A 22,092-nucleotide genomic window follows, 5' to 3' on the forward strand; every position below is an offset into this window, starting at 1 on the left:
TATCCTTCTACAGGGTCGCAGGCAAGCTGGAGCCTATCCCAGCTGACTACGGGCGAAAGGCGGGGTACACCCTGGACAAGTCGCCAGGTCATCACAGGGCTGACACATAGACACAGACAACCATTCACACTCACATTCACACCTACGGTCAATTTAGAGTCACCAGTTAACCTAACCTGCATGTCTTTGGACTGTGGGGGAAACCGGAGCACCCGGAGGAAACCCACGCGGACACGGGGAGAACATGCAAACTCCGCACAGAAAGGCCCTCGCCGGCCCCGGGGCTCGAACCCAGGACCTTCTTGCTGTGAGGCGACAGCGCTAACCACTACACCACCGTGCCGCCCCCATTGACATGATGAGATTGAAAAATGTTATTGATGGAATATCCAAGCCATTCACATATATATGCAATTTGTCATTTCTAACTGGTACATTTCCAAACAGAATGAAAACAGCAAAAGTCATTCCTCTGTACAAAACTGGGAGCAAACACCACTTCACAAACTACAGACCTGTCTCACTACTTCCGCAATTCTCCAAAATTCTTGAAAAACTTTTCAATAACCGATTGGATAAATTTATTGACAAACATAAACTACTTAGTGACAGTCAATATGGATTTAGAGCACATAGATCAACATCACTGGCTTTAATAGAACTAGTTGAAGAAATCACCAATTCCATAGAGCAGAAAAAACATGCAGTTGGAATATTCATTGATTTAAAGAAAGCATTTGATACAATAAATCATGACATATTAATAAAAAACTGGAATAATATGGCATCAGGGGTGTAGTTTTAAACTGGGTTAAAAGCTATTTAAGTAACAGGAGACAGTTTGTGAAGCTGGGAGATTGCTCTTCCTCATGTTTAGACATAACTTGTGGTGTTCCCCAGGGGTCAGTGTTAGGACCAAAGTTTTTTATACTATATATCAATGACATATGTAGTGTATCTAAAGTAATGAAGCTTGTCTTGTTTGCTGATGATACAAATATCCTCTTTTCTGGTGATAATTTAATGGAACTATTGCAGGAGATCACAACATAAATAAGTAAATTAATAACATGGTTCAACAGTAACAAATTATCATTAAACTTGAACAAATCCAAAGTAATATTATTTGGTAACAACAAAACAAACACACAAATAAATATTCAAATAGATGAGGTTATTATAGACAGAGTTAAGGATATCAAATTTCTTGGAACAACTTTTGATGAAAAACTTAGCTGGAAACCACATATAAAAAACATACAATCCAAAGTATCAAGAAGTATTGCAATATTAAACAAAGTCAAACAGTTTCTAGATCACAATTCACTCCAGATTCTTTACTGTTCCCTGGTTTCACCTTATTTAATTTACTGTGCAGAGGAATGCGGCAATAATTACAATAATACAATGCATTCATTATTCATTCTCCAAAAAAGAGCAATAAGGATTATACACAAGGCTGGTTATCGGGATCATACAAATACATTATTCTTACAGTCAGAAATACTGAAATTTGCAGATCTGGTGGACTATCAAACAGCACAAATATTATTCAAAGCAAACAATAATCAACTACCACATAATATTCAAAAACTGTTCACTGAAAGAGATGGGAGTTATAATTTAAGGGGTTTATTTAAATTTAAAAATTATAGGGTGCCACAACCAAGAAAAGTTTTTGTATTTCTGTTTGTGGGGTGAAGCGGTGGAACAGTTTAAATGAGGACCTCAAGGGATGTCCAGACATGAAGCGGTTTAAAAAGATGTACAAAAATTTGATTTTCACAAGGTATAAGGATGAAGGGGATTAATCATAACTGGCTGTTTATTGTGTAAATTTTCTTTTTTTTCTTTTTTGAGTCTTTATTTGTTTTGTTTTTATTTTGTTCTCCATTGTGAGTGTGGTATTTGTAGTAAACTTGTGTGTAGACATATGTATGTACACATATAATTAATTAATTATATGATATAGTCATAGAGAATTGATATCTGAAAAGCTGAAGTAATAAGTAATATACAGTGTGTATATATATATATATATATATATATATATATATATAAGGAAGCTCGATAATCAATTTATATTGACTAAAATAAAGGGGTGGGATTAAATAAGTTTTACTTCAGCCCACTCCTTTTCGGACATGTAAACTCAAAACTGCTTAGTGCGTCCTTGTTTGTATTTTTGTCTTGTTTTCTTTTGTTTTGATTTTGATATATTATAATTACCTATATTATTTAAGGTTTATTTTCTAATTTAGTGGCTTTTTACATGTTCTTGTTGCAAATGCTGTTTTGTTTTTCTTGTTATCTGCTTATTTATTCATTGTTTGTTTACATGTTTGAAATAAACTATCATCATCATCATCATCACTGCAACCGCACTTGCTAATTGACACGGTAGCCAAAAGTGCGGGCTGTTTTCGAGACCACGCCTCCAGAGTGAATATTCATGAGCGAATTGGGCGTGGTGTTTCGCCCAGTGGAAACCTGCAGTAACCCTTTGTGTGCCGCGCACGGGGCGGGATTTTTTCTCTTCAATCAGAAATATTGGTAGGGACACGCCCATACCGCCCACACCCAATTCTACACCTGTGTTGTTGAGCATGGAGAAAACCAGAAAATAGGGAAAAAGTTAGGGCAGGCAAAATAAAGATTTTTTTTCTTTCTTTTTTAAAATAAGGTAACCATTCCTAAATCTACTATAATACCATATGAAAGTATAGAATAAAAGGACCAAACTACTATTTTTATTCTTTACTTAAAAAAACCCATTTATCAACTTCATTTAAAGAGTACGTCAAATAAGAAAAAAAAAAACTTTTTCTAGAACAAAGATAAAGGTACTGCAACATCAGGTTCGTATACGGAGCCGAAAGAGCAAACTCCGATTCCAGCTCCCTGTTCTAAAAAAAACCTGTTTGATATAACGCTCTTGTTTAAAGAACAAATCAGATATTAAATTGATTAGAATAAATACTACCCTTAATCCTAGTCAAAACGCGGAGAAATGATAACTTACTGCAGCTAATGGCTTTAAATACACCACTTCCACATATTAAACTCCAGAAAAGTAAACACAGCTAGACTCCGCCCCCAACAGCTGGATCCTTTTAAATAGAGACATCGCTTTGTGAGGCGTGTGGGAGGTGCTTTAATGCAAAAAGAGCAATAATTCTAAAATTTGTTGACTAAAAATGTTCAGTTCTGCCAGAGCAAAGCCTACAAAAATATACTGAACTCATTAACATTTCTGTCCACGGAAATCTTTAGTAAAAGGAGAAAAATTTATGCGTTAATGAAGAGAAACCTGAGCTGCACTTTATCAGGTTAGTGACACTGTATTGGAGGTGCAGAAAGCTGGTATAGGGTCTGGTGGCCTGGGCCAATCTCTTACACCTTTACTAACCATTGCACACAGGCAGAGAAATGTCTGACCAGCGAGCTTTTTTGATAGATAGATAGATAGATAGATAAGCAAGCGGGGTGGGGGGTGTTGAATTTTGAAAAGGAACAGTTGAGTGCTGTGTGATCTGTCCAATATCACGGATGTAGGCCTCATCTCATTATCTCTAGCCACTTTATCCTTCTACAGGGTCACAGGCAAGCTGGAGCCTATCCCAGCTGACTACGGGCGAAAGGCGGGGTACACCCTGGACAAGTCACCAGGTCATCACAGGGCTGACACATAGACACAGACAACCATTCACACTCACGGTCAATTTAGAGTCACCAGTTAACCTAACCTGCATGTCTTTGGGGGAAACCGGAGCACCCGGAGGAAACCCACGCAGACAACATGCAAACTCCGCACAGAAAGGCCCTCGCCGGCCCTGGGGCTCGAACCCAGGACCTTCTTGCTGTGAGGCGACAGCGCTAACCACTACACCACCTTGCCGCCCCAGATGTAGGCCTATAAATTAAATATGAAAACATCAGCTGGAGTTTGATTATTGACAGGAACACTGTTGACCCCAGCAGTAAGTGCTTTCCATACCACATTTTTTATTGATAAATGAGGCCTGTTGTGTCATCCTCGTTAGTATAGTGGACAGTATCTCTGCCTGTCACGCGGAAGACCGGGGTTCGATTCCCTGACGGGGAGACTTTAAAAATGTATTAACTTGTGCACCAGGGGGATGGAGTGGTTTGCACTGTCACCTCATAGCAAGAAGGTTCTGGGTTTGAGCCCAGTGGCTGGTGGGGGCCTTTCTGTGTGGCAGAGCAATTTTAACATAGTTACTAGTTATAGTAACTATGTTATAGCCAGATTTGGTCTCCTAGTCAATGCCAAACCAGCTTCACTGGGAGGCCAAATTTTAAACCAAGTTATGTCTTATCATTTGGTTCAATCAGTTGCAATTAATTAACCAAGTACCATGTAAGTATACATTTAACAAGGAAAACGAAGATCTATGTTATAAGCTATACACACAAGATCATGTTGGTTAAGAAAAACAAAACTAAAATTTGGTTACTGAGATGGCTGATGTCAGAATCCAATGTCATTACTGTGTAACTTTGAGTGTCTTTGACATAACATTTGTGCTTGGTAATTGCTCTTGATAGCTGTGTAGTCACTGTAGTGTGTTTGTCTGTATGGTGATTGGTGAACCACTTTGCATCACAGAATATGCTGCAGCGGTGCAGCCGCATGGACTCTGGGGCCTGTGATTGTATTGCCCAGACCAGTTGGTCTCCTAGTGGAAAATCCTGCTCTGCTGTGTGGAGTTTGCGTGTTCTCCCTGTGTCAGCTCTGGTTAACCCCACAGTTCAAAGACATGTAGTTTGGTTAACATGGGGTGGTGTCGGGCTGAAGTGCCCTTGAGCATATATATTTAGTGTGTGTGTGTGTGTATATATATATATATATATATATATATATATATATATATATATGAATGACCACATTTTGTGTCAATTAAATCTTATTAATAGTAACAGATCTAGATAAATCCAGTGACTATAGACCATACTTTAATATGCCTAAAGTCAATGTTAAAGTCAATTATAACTATTATAAATTGCCAATGGTAGACCCTCTGATGATGTTCTTCTAATAATATTCTATTTCTAAGTCTAGTAAAAGTCAGACAAAAAAAAAAGTTTTCTGTGTTTTTAGCTTTTAGGTAAATATCAGAAAATTGAGTTAGCTAATTTAATGGATGCCCGCTAATCTATCTTTGCACATGGAGCATTAGCAAACCTCCCTCGTGATAGTGAGAACTGGCAGCCTGGATTTTCCCATTGGCTCGCGCACTCGACCCCCAATCCAATGTTGCTTTGGTCAGCCAAAGTTATGAGGCTGCTGTGGGGTACTAAGTCTAGACTAAATAACAAAATTAAATGATTCAGACATCCCTAGTCTCCCAGACGCTCTGGGAGTCTCCCCGGGAGCATGTAGACAGAGACAGGAAAGGCAGGAGAAACTTGATCTAAGTCTTATTTGGAAAGTTGTGAATTAAATTGTAATGAATGGCTATTGCTGATATGTGGTTTGATGTTGTGACATGTAAGTAAGTTTAGCAAACAATTGATTTGATTGATGTACATTTATGGTGTGAGATGTAAAGAACTATTGTTAATATGTGAATTGATGGTGTGAGATGTCAACAAGTAATGCAAATAATAGTGTACGTAGATTGATGAGATGTAAATAACTATTGCTATGTGAATTGGTGGTGTATATTGTGAATAAGTTTTATAAATTACAGTGTAGGTTGATGGTGAAACGTAGGCTTAATAAGTTACCAATATGTGCATTGATGTGAGATATAAATAACTAGGCCATAAGTTGATAAAATATGTATTAAATGAATGATGCAATAAATAAAAATATTTTGAGAGATATTGACCACTGTGAGTGAAGAAGGGCTCCCCCTCCTTACAAAAGCCAATTTAACCACTGTCTGAACCAATGGATTTTTGACCAAAATGCTCCGAACGGATCAAACTTTGGTGCACGAACCAGAAGGGAACCCGTTCCCTGTTGGTGGAAAAGGGCTACGTGTCGGTCGGTGCAAAGTCTTGTCGGGTCCATATCTTGTCTGACCAGCAGAGGGAGCGCACATGAAATCACCACCAGTGTCTTGTGCTGACTTGGAAGAGGAGGGGCCAAAAATTATGCAAAACCCTGCTCGGACGCTTTGCCTGCCCTCACGGAGCGGCCTACACCCTTGCAGGGTTACATCTCAGCCAGGCAAAGAAGGTCATACTTACCTGGCAGGGGCAACACCATGATCAAGAAGGTGGTTTGCCCAAAGTGAGGCCCAGCCATTGCACTCAGGTTGTGCTGACCTTTGTGAATTCCTCAAATGCAGGAATCTCAACTGCATAATTTTTGATAGTAGGGGACTGCGTTCGCGCTCTCCCCTTTTGCCTAATTCTGTTGGAGTCAAAGATAGAGCTGTTTGTCTTTCTGAAGTTTTTCTTTTCTTTGTGTTCAGATGTTTTTTATCAAGAGCTACTAGCTGCTTTAAATCTTTGAGGAGCTAGAAGGGTTATGCTCTTAAGGGTAACATGTGGGAAAAAATCTCTCTGGTTCTGTGTATTGCTGTGTTTCTGAGCACTAGGAAACAGGTTTTATTCAGGCTTCTTTTATCCTTAGCACCCAGCTAGGGTTTCCACGAGTTTTGAGCAGAAAATGGTTGTTGAGGATGCACCGTGGACGGAGAGAATTTCACCGGGGTTGTGCAGACCTTTGCGAATTCCTCAAATGCGTGAATATCGACTGCATAATTTCTGAAAGTGGGGGAATGCGTTCCTGCTCTCTCCTCTTTCCCATAACCCTGACAGAATCAAAAATAGAGCTGGTGGCTTTTCTATCTATCTATCTATCTCCTTCCTTCCTTCTTTCCCCTCCCCTGATGTTGTGTGCTGGAGTGCAAGTTGCACGATGTGTTTGAAGTCTTATGAAGACAAGTGGGCTCAGGCACCAAAGTGCAGCATGTGGAGAAAATGTAGCTGGCTCCGCATGTTGCTGTTATTTTTGCTCTGCTCGCACAGCTTTCCAACCACCAGGGAACGTGTTCTTGAATGGGTTTAGGTCAGGCTTCTGGGAACCTTGGCACGAGCAAGGGTCTCGATCAGGGGCATCACTAGGAATTAAGCTTTATTGGGGCACTGCACCCCTCCAACACACACACACACACACACAAAATCCCCCCCGCACAATGCACCTTAACGTTCCTGTCCCCAATCTATGCAAAGTGGATAATTCTCATGCTCTCATTGTTAGGGTTTTGCTGGGATTCGAACCAGGTTCGTTGGTGTGATAATCCAGCAAACCCCCACTAGGCCACCAGGGGGATGACTCAAATGCAGAGGCGTGAGGCGGAAGTAGAAAAAGAATCAAAAGGTTTATTTAAACTATATACACTATATACAGGGCAAAACAAAAGACAAAAAAAAAACAAAGAGTATAATCCAAAAGAAAAGCAAAGTGCAAAAATTCAAAAGCTAAGAAGATCAAAAAACACAGTACAAAGGAATCTGGAGATAAACATAACAGCACAAAGACTCCGTGACAAGAGGACTGAACTCAGGGGTATAAAGAGACAAACTAATTAAGGACACAGGTGAAGATAATTAGGCAATTAACACAAACACAAAACACAGGAACAGTGGCGGCCTCTAGAGGCCAAAATAAACACGACATGAAAAGGAAATAACAGCGGCCTCTAGAGGCCAAAACAGTCCTAGTCCTAACAGGACCCCCCCCTCTAGGAGCGTCTCCTGACGTTCCCAGGGCGATCCGGATGGGCCGAATGGAAGTCCCGACATAGTTCTTTATCAAGGACATCCCGAGCAGGAACCCAGCAGCGCTCCTCAGGACCATAGCCCTCCCAGTCCACCAGATATTGCAACCCGCCGCGGACCCGGCGGGAGTCAAGCAGGCGATTCACAGTGAACACAGTCTGCCCCTGGAAGATGCGGGGGGGTGGGGGGTTCCTAGGGGCAGGGGCATACGTAGACGTCAGTACGGGCCGTAACAGGGAAACATGGAAAGTGGGGTTGATCCTCAGAGTCCGGGGCAACTGGAGCCGGTAGGAGACAGGGTTCACCCTGCGCACCACCTTGAAGGGGCCAATGTAGCGAGGAGCAAGCTTGCGGTTCTCCACCCGCAGTGGAAGGTCCTTAGTGGACAGCCAAACACGCTGCCCAGGGCGGAAAGCGTGTGCAGGTCTTCTATGGCGGTTGGCCTGAGTCTGGTTGGTTCTGGAGGTCTGTATGAGGGTCTTCCTGACCTTGCTCCAGGTCTTGCGACACCGTCTCACATATTGGTTGACCGAGGGCACCCCCGCGTCCTCCTCCTGGTCCGGGAACAGAGGTGGCTGGAACCCGAATTGGCACTGGAATGGTGACAGCTTGGTGGCCGATGACTGCAGGGTGTTGTGGGCGTACTCCGCCCATGGCAGCCAGGTGCTCCACGATGTCGGGTTATCCATAGCCAGGCCTCGCAGGGTGGTTTCCAGGTCCTGGTTGAGCCTCTCCGTCTGACCATTGGACTGTGGGTGAAACCCAGAGGAGAGGCTGGCAGTGGCTCCGATGACCTTGCAGAACCCGTGCCACACTCGGGAGGAGAACTGGGGCCCTCGGTCTGAGACGATGTCCTGTGGAAGACCAAAGACTCGGAAGACATGATTAAACAAAAGTTTCGCAGTTTCAAGAGCAGAGGGGAGTTTGCACAGTGGTATGAAGCGGCAGGCCTTGGAGAATCTGTCAACTAAGACCAAAATGACCGTGTTACCTTGTGACTCAGGGAGACCCGTGATAAAGTCGACTGCCACGTGGGACCAGGGACGCCGGGGAATGGTCAGAGGATGCAGGAGACCCTGGGGACGCTGTCGTGGGTTCTTGGTTCTGGTGCAAACCTCACAGGACAGGACAAATGACCTTACTTCCTTCTCCATGTTAGGCCACCAGAAGCGTCTTTTCAGGAAGTCCAGGGTCCTCCGAGCTCCCGGGTGGGCGGTGAGAGGGGAAGAGTGACCCCACTGGAGAACCTTGGCCCGGGCTTGATGTGGGACGTACAAGAGGCCTGGTGGCCCCGTCCCAGGACCGGGGTCCTGGCGTTGGGCTCGTCGGACAGCCTCCTCAATACCCCAGCGGACAGGGGCCACAATCCGGGACACAGGGATAATAGGCCCGACTTCATTCTCCCTGTTAGTGGCAGAGAACAGTCTGGACAGTGCGTCAGGTTTGGTGTTCTTGGAGCCGGGGCGGTATGAGAGGGTGAAGTCAAACCGACTGAAAAACAGGGCCCATCTAGCCTGTCGAGGGTTCAGTCTCTTGGCTTGCTGGAGGTACTCCAGGTTCTTGTGGTCAGTCCAAACCAGGAATGGATGTTGTGCTCCCTCCAGCCAGTGCCTCCACTCCTCAAGGGCCAGTTTGACCGCTAGCAGTTCTCGATCCCCCACATCGTACCGGGACTCAGCAGGACTCAGGCAGTGGGAGAAGTAAGCGCAGGGGTGCAGCTTTCCTTCCGAACGTTGAGAGAGCACCGCGCCGACACCACTGTCCGAGGCGTCCACCTCCACGATGAATGGTTGGGAGGTGTCCGGGAGAACCAGAATGGGTGCCGTGCAGAAGCGGTCCTTGAGGTCTTTGAACGCCTTTTCTGCCTGAGGAGACCAGCCATAAGATCCACCTGTCCCTTTGGTGAGGTCTGACATGGGTGCTGCCACAGAACTGAAGTTCCTGATGAACTTGCGGTAGAAGTTAGCGAATCCTAAGAACCGCTGAACCTCCTTAACGGACTTGGGAGTAGGCCAATCCCGGACGGCCAGAGTCTTGGCAGGGTCCATTTGGAGTTGGCCTGTCCGTACAATAAATCCCAGAAAGGAGACCTCGGGAACATGAAATTCGCATTTCTGGGCCTTGGCGAACAGATTGTTCTGTAGCAGCCTCTGGAGAACCTGGCGGACATGGTGGCGGTGCTCCTGCACGGTCTTGGAAAAGATAAGGATGTCGTCGAGGTAGACAAAAACGTATAGGTTAATCATGTCCCTTAAGACGTCATTGATTAGGGCCTGAAAAACAGCTGGTGCGTTGGTGAGTCCGAAGGGCATCACCTGGTATTCGTAGTGCCCAGACGGGGTGTTAAAGGCAGTCTTCCACTCGTCTCCCTGTCGGATACGGATGAGGTGGTATGCGTTCCGTAGGTCCAACTTGGTGAAGACGGTGGCGCCTTGGAGCAGGTCGAAAGCTGTGGACATCAGCGGAAGGGGATATCGGTTGCGCACAGTGATCTTATTCAGGCCCCTGTAATCAATACATGGTCGGAGCCCCCCATCCTTCTTGCCGACAAAGAAGAAGCCGGCTCCAGCAGGTGAAGTGGAGGGTCGAATAAACCCAGAGACCAGGGCATCTTTGAGGTATTCCTCCATGGCCTTGCGTTCTGGCTGAGAGAGTGAAAACAGTCTGCCACGAGGAGGGGTAGTCCCAGGGAGCAAGTCGATGGCACAGTCGTAGGCCCGGTGCGGAGGAAGAACGGCGGCCCTGCTCTTGCTGAATACCTCCTTGAGATCCCAGTACTCTGTGGGAACTTGAGATAACTCGGTGAGATCAGGGGGCTCGGCAGGAGACACAGGAGAGCTAGAGAGCAGACAAGAGGCATGGCATGCAGGGCCCCATTCCACAACCTGGCTTGTTACCCAGTCTATGCGAGGGTTGTGGCGAGTAAGCCAAGGAAGGCCTAGAATAACTGGGAACTCAGGTGAAGGAATCAGGTGCAGGGATATTTCTTCCTTGTGACCTTGAGACTGGAGGAAAACTGGAGAAGTAACTTGGGTGACTCTTCCATCACCTAACGCTTGGCCATCGAGGGCAGACACAGACAGTGGGACTTCAAGAGGTGCAGTCGGAATATTGATGCTTTGGGCGAAGTGAATATCCATAAAGTTCCCAGCCGCCCCTGAGTCTATCAAAGCTTGACAAGAGTGGACAGACTCACCCCAGGAGATGGAGACCGGGATGTAGATTCCTTGGCCAGGGAGTCCGGGAGAGAGGGTAGGCCCCGTCACAACCCTCCCTCGGCTGGACGGGGCGGTCCTTTTCCCAAGAGTTCGGGACATGATGCTCGGAAGTGACCAGGCTTGCCACAGTAGATGCAGCACTTGTCCCTCCTTCTGCGCTCCCTCTCAGATGCGGAGAGGCGAGTACGACCCACTTGCATGGGTTCTGGACAGTCACTGAAGGAGGTAGACGGTCTCCAGGTAGAGGTAGGGAGGCTGGGGGGGCTCAAGGCTTGGTGACGTTCTCTCATCCTGTTGTCCAGACGAATAGCATGTGAGATGAGGGTTTCGAGGTCACTTGGGCATCCAATAGAGGCCAGACCGTCCTTGATGGGGTCAGACAGACCATGGTGGAAGGCTGACACCAGAGCAGTCTCGTTCCATCCACTTACTGCTGCGAGTGTTCGGAACGAGATGGCGTAATCTGCGACGCTTCCTCCTTGCCGGATGGACATGAGCTTTCGGGCTGCGTCGGTACTGATGTCTGCCTGATCGAAGACCCGAAGCATCTCTTCAGAAAACAGCTGGAAATCAAAGCACTCAGGTCCCTGTCTTTGCCAGATAGCAGTAGCCCAGGCTCGCGCCTTACCAGCTAATAAGGTGATCACAAAGGCAATCTTGCGGCGATCCGTAGTGTAGGTGGTAGGCTGAAGCTCAAAGGTGAGTTGACACTGGGTAAGGAACTCTCGGCACTCACTGTGCTTGCCGTCATACCTCTGTGGTGCAGGAAGGCTGGGTTCGCGAGGTGAAGAAGGCAGCATTGCAGGAGGCACTGGAGCAGGAGTGGGAACTGGATCAGGAGCAGGAGATGCAGGCAGAGATGTCAGCTGTGCCAGGGTTTTCCCAATTTGCTGAAGCAGTTCCTCGTGGCGAGCAAGGGCCTCACGTTGGCTGGTGAGCGTACGTCGTCGCTCCGAAGCGTGTCAAAGCTGCCATAATTCCCTGAAGGTTGGCCGGGTAGACAGTTGAAGCAGCCTCTGCTGAGTCGGTCATGACAGAGTCTTTCTGTTAGGGTTTTGCTGGGATTCGAACCTGGTTCGTTGGTGTGATAATCCAGCAAACCCCCACTAGGCCACCAGGGGGATGACTCAAATGCAGAGGCGTGAGGCAGAAGTAGAAAAAGAATCAAAAGGTTTATTTAAACTATATACAGGGCAAAACAAAAGACAAAAAAAAACCAAAGAGTATAATCCAAAAGAAAAGCAAAGTGCAAAAATTCAAAAGCTAAGAAGATCAAAAAACACAGTACAAAGGAAACTGGAGATAAACATAACAGCACAAAGACTCCGTGACAAGAGGACTGAACTCAGGGGTATAAATAGACAAACTAATTAAGGACACAGGTGAAGATAATTAGGCAATTAACACAAACACAAAACACAGGAACAGTGGCGGCCTCTAGAGGCCAAAATAAACACGACATGAAAAGGAAATAACAGCGGCCTCTAGAGGCCAAAACAGTCCTAGTCCTAACACTCGTGGATGAAGTTATGCGAGGAATAGGTCAACGAGACGGAAAACACATCCCAGTCCCCAAAAAAATTATTGTTGGCATTTGGGCTTTTAATGCATGCTGATGCTAAATGTGTCACCTCAACTCTCACGATTCACGAACTTAGCTGGTTAGATATGACTGACTAGCACATAGCCTACAACCTTAATCTTACCTCTCTCACCCTCCTCCTCATTTGTCACTATTTCCCTGCCCCTGTCTCTGCTTCGTGAGAAGAATTGTCTGATATCCATCTGGAAAAGTAATTTAATATCGTTTAATTCGATGTAGTTTAATGGGTTTGTTAGAATATGGTTTGCTTAGTTTTGTTGCAAAAACTTCGCGCTACCTTAACTCATCCAGAGCCCGTTCTCTGACTCATCCAAAGAGTAGACTCATCTCTCCAGTAGGCTAAATGGACTCATGGCACACCGCACGCACGCTATGTTTACAGTGAGAATCTCCCAGACCAATCAGAAAATTAGTTAGAAAGAAGAGGCGATAGAAGTTTGAAACACACTCTGTCCTACAACTTACAGTAGATAAATGATCTGCCAAAGAAACTAGTTTGTTACAAAAATCTTTCAACATTTTCTTACTGGGGCACAGCTGATTTTTACTGGGGCACGTGCCCCAGTAAAAAAGGGCTAGTGATGCCCTTGGTCTCCATGAGTTTTCAACAGAAATTTGTTATCAAGAATGCGTCATCGACAAAAGGCATTGCACAGTGCACAGCAGAAGTAAACAGTAGTCCGGAGATGGTGGATCGCATTGCTTTCCCGCAAGCTTTGTTCTGTTATTTCTTCCCTGGTGGTCAGAAAGCCGTGCGAGCAGAACGAAAACACCAGCAACATGCGGAGCCAGCTACATTTTCTCCACACGCTGCGCTTTGGTGCCTGAGCCTCCTTGTCTTCATAAGACTTGCAGACATAGCAGATATTTGCTTTCTTCCAAAATACAACCACAGACCAACTAGTAATCATAAGAAGATGTAGAAACTTATCCTAAACTAAAAACACGCCCTCTGATGTCGTCACGGTTCGCACCAGGAAAAAAACAAAAAACAAAACGGCTATCCGGAAGGGGACCGACTTTTCAGGTTCCGAACCCAGAGATTAAATTGGGCCGGAGCCCTCCGGAGCTCAGCTCCGCCTCCTCGCCTCGGCAGTACAGCCAGCAGGAGCTGAGCTCCCTCTGCTTCAGTGTTTATTATAATATAATACTTTTATTCAGTTTCATCTATTCTAAAAACACCATCAATATGAGAGTTCATCAATAATGATTTAGACAACAAAAAATAAGCTAAAGTGAATTACACCCATCAATTTAAAAAAAAAACATTTTCATTGGAATTATCATTGAATGCGCATGCGCTGCGAGAATGTGTGACATCACACAGCATCATCATACGTTTAATGTTAACGTTAATGGACTTCAGCTCGAGAAACTGGCGACACTGTTTTCTATCAGTCCGTCATACTTTATATTTTATGAGGATTTGTGTCGTGCGAAGTTATAACTATCTGCTAAACACGATGCCTTAGCAAAGTAGACAGAGGTAAGTCGTGGTTCTTTTGTTTATTTTGTCTTTAGTTGAGAAACTTTCTCAGGCAAAATATACTAGTGCAGCAGATGACATAAGTAGCGTTAGCTAACACTGACAGACAGGATGCTCGTCGAAAAATTCACGCATCCATTTGCTGAAGTTCCGATCTTTTTGTCTGTAGTTCTGTCATATTTTATCTTCATTTACTAAGTTGTAGCTGTTTTCTGTGTTTTTAGCTTTTAGGTAAATATCAGAAAATTGAGTTAGCTAATTTAATGGATGCCTTAAATGGTCGACCTGAACTGCTGGCGACATGGATTTCTCTTGGCTGCATTGTTCTGAAAGTGCTTGTTTCATGAAAGGTCCATCAGAAAATACCTGGTTTTCTGTGTGTGATGTGCTCAAATACACTGTAAAGTTGGCAAATAAATTAAAAATGCTTCTTTGCGTCTGAATTCTGTTCCAAAAATCACTAAAAGCTTGTCCGCCATTATTAGATCGCAGCGACTGACGGGTAGGCGGATTTCACTTGGCTGGATCGTTCTTAAAGTGCTAGTCTAATGAAAGTTACGTCAGAAACCCCCAGTTTTCTGTGTGTGCTGTGCTCAATTACACTGTAAAGTTGGCGAATAAATAAAAAAATGGTTCGAAAAAGGCTTTTTTGCATCTGAATCCTGTTCCAAAAATCACTAAACGCTTGCCTGCCATTATTAGATCGCAGCGATTTACAGCTTGGCGGCGCTGCACGCTTGACGTTATTTGCACCAGTACCTTCTTTTGCTTCCACACGGACTCTATAATATTCTCCTCAGTGGTGTGAATTCTTGATACCGATTCTTTTGAAAAAGACACGAAAGCTCTTCAAATTCATCCTCAATCTTTGTTTTTTTGTTTGAGGATGATTTGGAGCTGATAGCCGAGCAAGCAGACTTAAAAGAGAACCCATCCTCATCTGGGTCACACCAGATAGTGAGATTATAAAGAAGTTCCCTTCCATAACTTTGTGCCACATTGTCAAAATTTGCAACAGACCCCTTGCACTGATCTCACACTTATATTAGCAACCGTTACTGCCATTATCCTGGGGGACAAGCGAACTTTGTTTACATACTGAAGGCAAGCAATATTGAAGATGTCAGATGTCTGCAGTTTGAAGAAAGCTACCACTAGAAAAGCTTTACTACCAGATTGCTTGGATAATCTAAGTCAGAGAGAAGCAGAGGATAGATACAGACAGAAGTTAGCTTATGATGTGTGCAAAATTGCTCGAAATTATTGGAGTGATGATGTCCATTTTTGGCCTAGGTTTACCTATATGGATGTTGGAATGTACCTTCTCACTGCATTTTCTCTGTTTTAATAATTAAAAAAAAAAAACATCGTTTACTGAAAGAGAAGGGCAGGGAGGATTGAGAATCCATTAGCTGTGGTTTGTTTACACCCGATACTAAAACTGGTAGCGTCCAGCAGAAGTAAGACTCAGAGACAGTTTCACTAACTCTTTATAGGCTCCAGTGAGAATTGAACTCACAACCCCTGGTTTACTAAACCAGTGCTTTCACCACTGAGCTATGGAGCCTTAATGCTTTTACACTCACTGAAGATTGGAGCAACAGCAGAACCTTGAAGACCCTGTGCTGATCCCCAAAACAGCCCTCAGAAACTGCTGTAAAGTCACTCACAACTTTAGTTCCTAGCTGCAGTTAGCTTCTGTTTACTATTTGCCTCGCAAAAAATGGACACACATTTTAAATAATGCAGTGTGTCAGTCGTAGAGTGGGCTGTGGGCTGTGCATTCTGGCTACTTTCTCATCTGAGTTAACAAAAACACTGGACAGGCCAAGACCTCAAGAGACAAACCATAAGCACCATGAGTGACCTCGCTGATCTCCAGGCTCTTCATGTGGGGCCATCCTCAGCAGCAGCCAGTGGTTTTCAGGTGATGAGAACTGCAACCACCAAAAAATTCAACCAGTATTTTTGGTTCTTTTTTGATCGCCTGCCCAAATGAATTTTGGCGGGGGATATAGAAATGGGTTCTGTCCGGCCGGTCACATTTTTGTTTCTGGGCCATATCTTTAAAACTACTGAAGATATCTTCATGAAACTTTATATACATATCAAGCAACATGTGAACTGGTGCCTTTTGCTATTTTGGATTTTTGAAAAAAGTATTTTTCAAATTTTTACATAAAAAATATATTTTGACTTAGTTTATCAGAGCAATGTTCGTTTCCGGACCATATATCCAAAACTATTCATGATCCAGATTTGAAACTTGGTATGCATGTTAACAAGGTGATGTTACGGGTTCCTATTTTTAAATTTTTTTAATTTTTTGACATTTCAACGTTTAGGGTGGCACAGTGGTTATCACTGTCTCCTCACAGCAAGAAGGTCCTGGGTTAGAGCCCAGCGGCTGACAGGGGCCTTTCTATGTGGAGTTTGCATGATCTCCCTGTGTCTGTGTGGGTTTCCTCCAGGTGCTCTAGTTTCCCCCACAGTTCAAAGATGTGGTTAGGTATATAGGAGCCATGGCCTGAGGTTGGGCTGAGGTGCCCCTCAGCAAGGCACCTTACCCCCTGGGCGCTGTAGCATAGCTGGCCACTGCTGTGGGTATGTGTGTGTGCTCATTGCTCACTTGTGTGTGTTCACTGCTTCAGATGGGTTAAATGCAGAGGAGAAATTTCACTGTGTGATTCAGTCGGTGCTTGAGTGTATGTGAAACAAATAAAGGCTTCTTCTTCTTCTTAAATCTACTTGGCTAGATAACGCATGTTCAGTACTGACACAGATACTAGTAAACAATCCTGTTGCCATAGCAGTGTGATTCTTGCCGTCTAAAAAGATCTCTTTTCCCCATGAATAAAAACAAAAGCATGTCACATAAAATTATCAATGATCCGGTTTATTTTACACCCAAATGCTTGACACTTGGCATCTTTAGGGTTGTTAACAACAATTTAGAAGCAATGTGTCCAAGAGCTCCACTAGCCTCAGTAAATCATGTTTGGAGCACTGATCTCTACGTAAAAATCTGGAAAGCTCAGAGTGAAACCATCTGACCGCCATCTTACCACTCACATCGTTGAGGAGAATGGTCATTTAGGCTACTGGAAGCTAAACAAAACTGGTCAAGTTATTGATGTAGTTGGTGAGAAAAATTACAAGAAAAATGCCTGCATGTGCAGCAGTGAACTGTACAAACTGTCAAGTCAAAGGTTGTGGACGGACATTTCACCTCTGAGTATTGATAGTGTGTGATCATTTTTACACGTGTGTGCAGTGCCATTTGCATGGACCCACCTACAGCATTTTATGATGGTTTGCAAGAGCAAAAAAAACAGAAAATCTGTCTCATCGTTTTGTCTCTTTTTATTGAAAATCTGACAGTGATATCTGACATGAACACTGTGACTGTGTCAGATTTTTGATGGAAATGTCCCAGACTAGATCAAAGCCAAAGTCTAGACATGTTTGATACTGAATGTGAGAGCTCAAGCTCAACAGGTCAAACTCAAAAAGAAGAATGAACTGAGTAAATTAGCCTCAGCAGCCTAAATGAAAGAAGGACCATAGCCTTAGGCAGAAATGTCAGTGAGGGATGCAAATAAAAAGAGATGTTGTTTTTCTAGTTTGGTCAGTAGTTATTTTCATTTATCTCAGGCGAAGCCCAAATGACAATGTCGATCATCTACACACGTCACACCTACTTGCACAAATTGACAAAATGGGCATGATTGTCTGTTTTAACATGATTTTAGTTTAAATTGAGTCCAAGTACATTGATAAGTACTCTTAAATCAGGGTTGGTCATATTTCCCGGTCAATGGCTTATTTCCCGGACGGCGTCCAATATATGATTTCCTGTACAAAGAAAAACTGAAATAATCTCTGTAAAAATAATTATAGGAGTAAAAGAGCCGTTCAAAAAAAATGATCAGAGACTGAACTGGAAAAGGAAAAAAAAAACGAACAATCACAGTGAAGGGGAGTGCTATAAAGATATGTAAGGAATGTGGGTAAAGTTGAGAAAATAAGAAGAGGTAATGAAAGGAAAAAAGTCAGGAGATACTTTTCTTGGGGCAAATTTGATCGGACATGACAGTTTAACACAGAAGCCAAATGATCACACACTTTCGATGTGAGTGGTAAGATGGCAGCCAGATGACTTCACTCGTCTCAACAGCAGGGAATAGGCTATGAATGCTCCAGATTTTTACGGAGAGCTCAGTGGTTTGTAGTCGGTGATGTCACGATTTGTCCTCAGAATGTGATATTTGAACCTTGGAGAGAGGAAGATGGCGGTGCACAGGAACACTGTTTTCCTTTTAAAATAAAATATGTACACAGTATACAGGTACGAATATGAACAAGTGAACACTCAAACATGTCTTGTATGGATATTATCTGTCAGTATAAAGGAGTTTACTTTTTGGGTTTTGTTTGTCTTTAATTCAAGGCATTTAACAAACATATTCTTTTAACCATTTAGGAATTATAGCAGTTCATTGTTGCGGTGCAAGGACCCGATAGAATTCACATTGCAACCGTAAGGACTACTATTAGGGCCCGAGAACCAGAGGTGCAGGCTGACGGCCTGAGGGTCTGTTCCTCCAGTGGCACATGCATCTTTGGCTTATGCCTCATACTTGTGAAAAATCAAAAACATACACTGTCTGTGGGTTTTGGCATGATTGAGGAGCTCCATAGCTTTCCCGAATGCAAGCAATGTTTAGATTTTTGAATGTGTTTATTTCTGTAGTTGTCACAAAGTTTGTTCGATCTCCGTGGTTTTTGGTGGGGACACTGTCATCACCATGACAGACATATTTCACACTGGCTTATATTTGCTCCACTCAACAGGAAGTCAGCTATTTTGAAAGATTTGCATTTTTAAAAAAATAATTTTTATGTACTCTTTCAAACTCATTGGATTCGCTTGAAATTTGGCTGGTATAAACTCCAGATATATGAAAATACAGTGGTGCTTGAAAGTTTGTGAACCCTTTAGAATTTTCTATATTTCTGCATAAATATGACCTTAAACATCATCAGATTTTCACACAAGTCCTAAAAGTAGATAAAGAGAACCCAGTTAAACAAATGAGACAAAAATATTATACTTGGTCATTTATTTATTGAGGAAAATGATCCGATATTACATATCTGTGAGTGGCAAAAGTATGTGAACCTCGAGGATTAGCAGTTAATTTGAAGGTGAAATTAGAGTCAGGTGTTTTCAATCAATGGGATGACAATCAGGCATGAGTGGGCACCCTGTTTTATTTAAAGAACAGGGATCTATCAATGTCTGATCCTCACAACACATGTTTGTGGAAGTGTATCATGGCACGAACAAAGGAGATTTCTGAGGACCTCAGAAAAAGTGTTATTGATGCTCATCAGGCTGGAAAAGGTTACAAAACCATCTCTAAAGAGTTTGGACTCCACCAATCCACAGTCAGACAGATTGTGTACAAATGGAGGAAATTCAAAACCATTGTTACCTTCCTCCGGAGTGGTCGGCCAACAAAGATCACTCCAAGAGCAAGGCGTGTAATAGTCGGCGAGGTCACAAAGGACCCCAGGGTAACTTCTAAGCAACTGAAGGCCTCTCTCACATTGGCTAATGTTAATGTTCATGAGTCCACCATCAGGAGAACACTGAACAACAATGGTGTGCATGGCAGGGTTGCAAGGAGAAAGCCACTGCTCTCCAAAAAGAACATTGCTGCTCATCTGCAGTTTGCTAAAGATCACGTGGACAAGCCAAAAGGCTATTGGAAAAATGTTTTGTGGATGGATGAGACCAAAATAAAACTTTTTGGTCTAAATGCGAAGCATTATGTTTGGAGAAAGAACAACACTGCATTCCAGCATAAGAGCCTTATCCCATCTGTGAAACATGGTGGTGGTAGTATCATGGTTTGGGCCTGTTTTGCTGCATCTGGGCCAGGACGGCTTGCCATCATTGATGGAACAATGAATTCTGAATTATACCAGCAAATTCTAAAGAAAAATGTCAGGACATCTATCCATGAACTGAATCTCAAGAGAATCAGCAGCAGGTCATGCAGCAAGACAACAAACCTAAGCACACAGGTTGTTCTACCAAAGAATGGTTAAAGAAGAATAAAGTTAATGTTTTGGAATGGCCAAGTCAAACTCCTGACCTTAATCCAATCGAAATGTTGTGGAAGGACCTGAAGCAAGCAGTTCATGTGAGGAAACCCACCAGCATCCCAGAGTGGAAGCTGTTCTGTACAGAGGAATGGGCTAACATTCCTGCAAGCCAGTGTGCAGAACTGATCAACAGTTACCAGAAGCGTTTAGTTGCAGTTGTTGGTGCACAAGGTGGTCACACCAGATACTGAAAGCAAAGGTTCACATACTTTTACCACTCACAGATATGTAATATTGGATCATTTTCCTCAATAAATAAATGACCAAGTATAATATTTCTGTCTCTTTTGTTTAACTGGCTTCTCTTTATCTACTTTTAGGACTTGTGTGAAAATCTGATGTTGTTTTAGGTCATATTTATGCAGAAATATAGAAAATTCTAAAGGGTTCACAAACTTTCAAGCACCACTGTACATTGCGACGGTATAGTAGATATGGCCTATTTTAAAAAAAAATGGCTCACTGAGTGTGACAAAAGGGTGAAAAATCTAAACTACACTCAAATTACATTTTGTGTTTGCTGTGTACTACAAAGTCCACATTTTCTGAAATGGATGTCCATTTAACTCATGTAGTCCTAGTTTTGCTGTGAAGCAGGCAAATAGCTTTCAAAAAGAGGATAGACCTTGATGGGTGAAGCTAAAAATATGTAGGAACTTCAGAATTGTAACACTCTTGACACGTGCCACTTCTCCATTGTGTACTGAGAAAAAGCGCATCCAACAACATATCCTGGTACAGACTGCATGTCCTTCAGGTAAACTGCATAGCCAAGTCCCCAGAATGCAAAGTGCATGCACAGTAGGGCAATAAGTAATTTTACTGTAACACTCCTGACAGTTTTGAAGTGCTTTGAAAAGCTTTCAGCCCACCACCACTGTGTTAACGACATAAATGGTTTGTAGCAGAACAGAAGAACAAATGAAAAATTGAGAAAATGGTCACAGGTTTATTATTTAGGGCAATTTTCAAGCAGCAGTGATGCTGTATTTGGTTAAAAAAGACAAATTAGTTACAAGTCAACACATTCAGTGCCAGCTAACAACAAGGTTATCAACATCAACTGTGAAACAACTGTCGCTCTCAGGCCCTGTCCACACGGCAACGGATTCAGGTGACTCCGATACAATTGCTTATCGTTTAGGCCTGGTGTCCACACGGCACCGGCGTTTTGGGTGCCCAAAACGCAATCTTTTTGAGAACGGGTTCCAGAGTGGAAAGATCTGGCAACGTTGCCGTTGTGAAGTCGTCTGGATGAGTAGAACGGATTTGTTTACGATGACGTCACAACCACATGACTGTGAGTGCTTCACGCCGGGTAGAAGTGTAACGAACTCGATGCGAGTTGTCAACAAATCCTATAACTTGGTTCATGAAACGCACTTACAAAATATTTTCACTGTGAATATTTATTGTGTAATGGTGCAAAGTGAGAGAGAGAGAGAGAGACTCTGCCCTTAGGGCAGAGTCAATCCCGCCAGCAAAAATAGGGAAAAAAAGGAGCGATCTCACCTTTTCAGATGTTGATTTAAGTCCTACAATACATTCCTCAAAAAGGGCGTAGAAGAGCAAATTAATCCATCAACGTGTAGCATTCAATTTATTCCGGACCATTAATAAGGACGCCGCCTTCCGCGTAGAATCATACGTCATCCTCGCCGCCATATTGGATAGGTCAAAGCGGAGAATAAAGATTCATGTGCTGCATTTAACTGTACCAACAGGTTTACCATCCAAATGAGATCACATGGGATTACCTTTCACAGGTGAGAAACAACAAATTAATCCATCAACGTGTAGCATTCAATTTATTCCGGACCATTAAAGACGCCGCCTTCCGCATAGAATCATAC

General features: G+C 43.4%; 4 non-coding genes across 4 annotated transcripts; 1 reads left to right on the forward strand and 3 right to left on the reverse strand.

Annotated features, from left to right (window-relative positions):
* Positions 1-2,822: 2,822 nt before the first annotated feature.
* On the reverse strand, positions 2,823-3,015 carry LOC132897965 (U2 spliceosomal RNA). Its single transcript, XR_009656422.1, has one exon. It is a non-coding gene; the product is annotated as a U2 spliceosomal RNA (small nuclear RNA).
* A 188-nt stretch (positions 3,016-3,203) lies between these two features.
* LOC132895815 (U5 spliceosomal RNA) lies at positions 3,204-3,318 on the reverse strand. The gene has a single exon (XR_009655852.1). It is a non-coding gene; the product is annotated as a U5 spliceosomal RNA (small nuclear RNA).
* Positions 3,319-6,211: 2,893 nt separating this feature from the next.
* On the forward strand, positions 6,212-6,375 carry LOC132898024 (U1 spliceosomal RNA). The gene has a single exon (XR_009656442.1). It is a non-coding gene; the product is annotated as a U1 spliceosomal RNA (small nuclear RNA).
* A 9,184-nt stretch (positions 6,376-15,559) lies between these two features.
* trnat-agu (transfer RNA threonine (anticodon AGU)) lies at positions 15,560-15,632 on the reverse strand. The gene has a single exon. It is a non-coding gene; the product is annotated as a tRNA-Thr (tRNA).
* Between the last annotated feature and the right edge of the window lie 6,460 nt (positions 15,633-22,092).

The sequence above is a fragment of the Neoarius graeffei genome, chromosome 1 (assembly GCF_027579695.1).
Source record: "Neoarius graeffei isolate fNeoGra1 chromosome 1, fNeoGra1.pri, whole genome shotgun sequence".
In the NCBI taxonomy this organism is placed as follows: domain Eukaryota; kingdom Metazoa; phylum Chordata; class Actinopteri; order Siluriformes; family Ariidae; genus Neoarius; species Neoarius graeffei.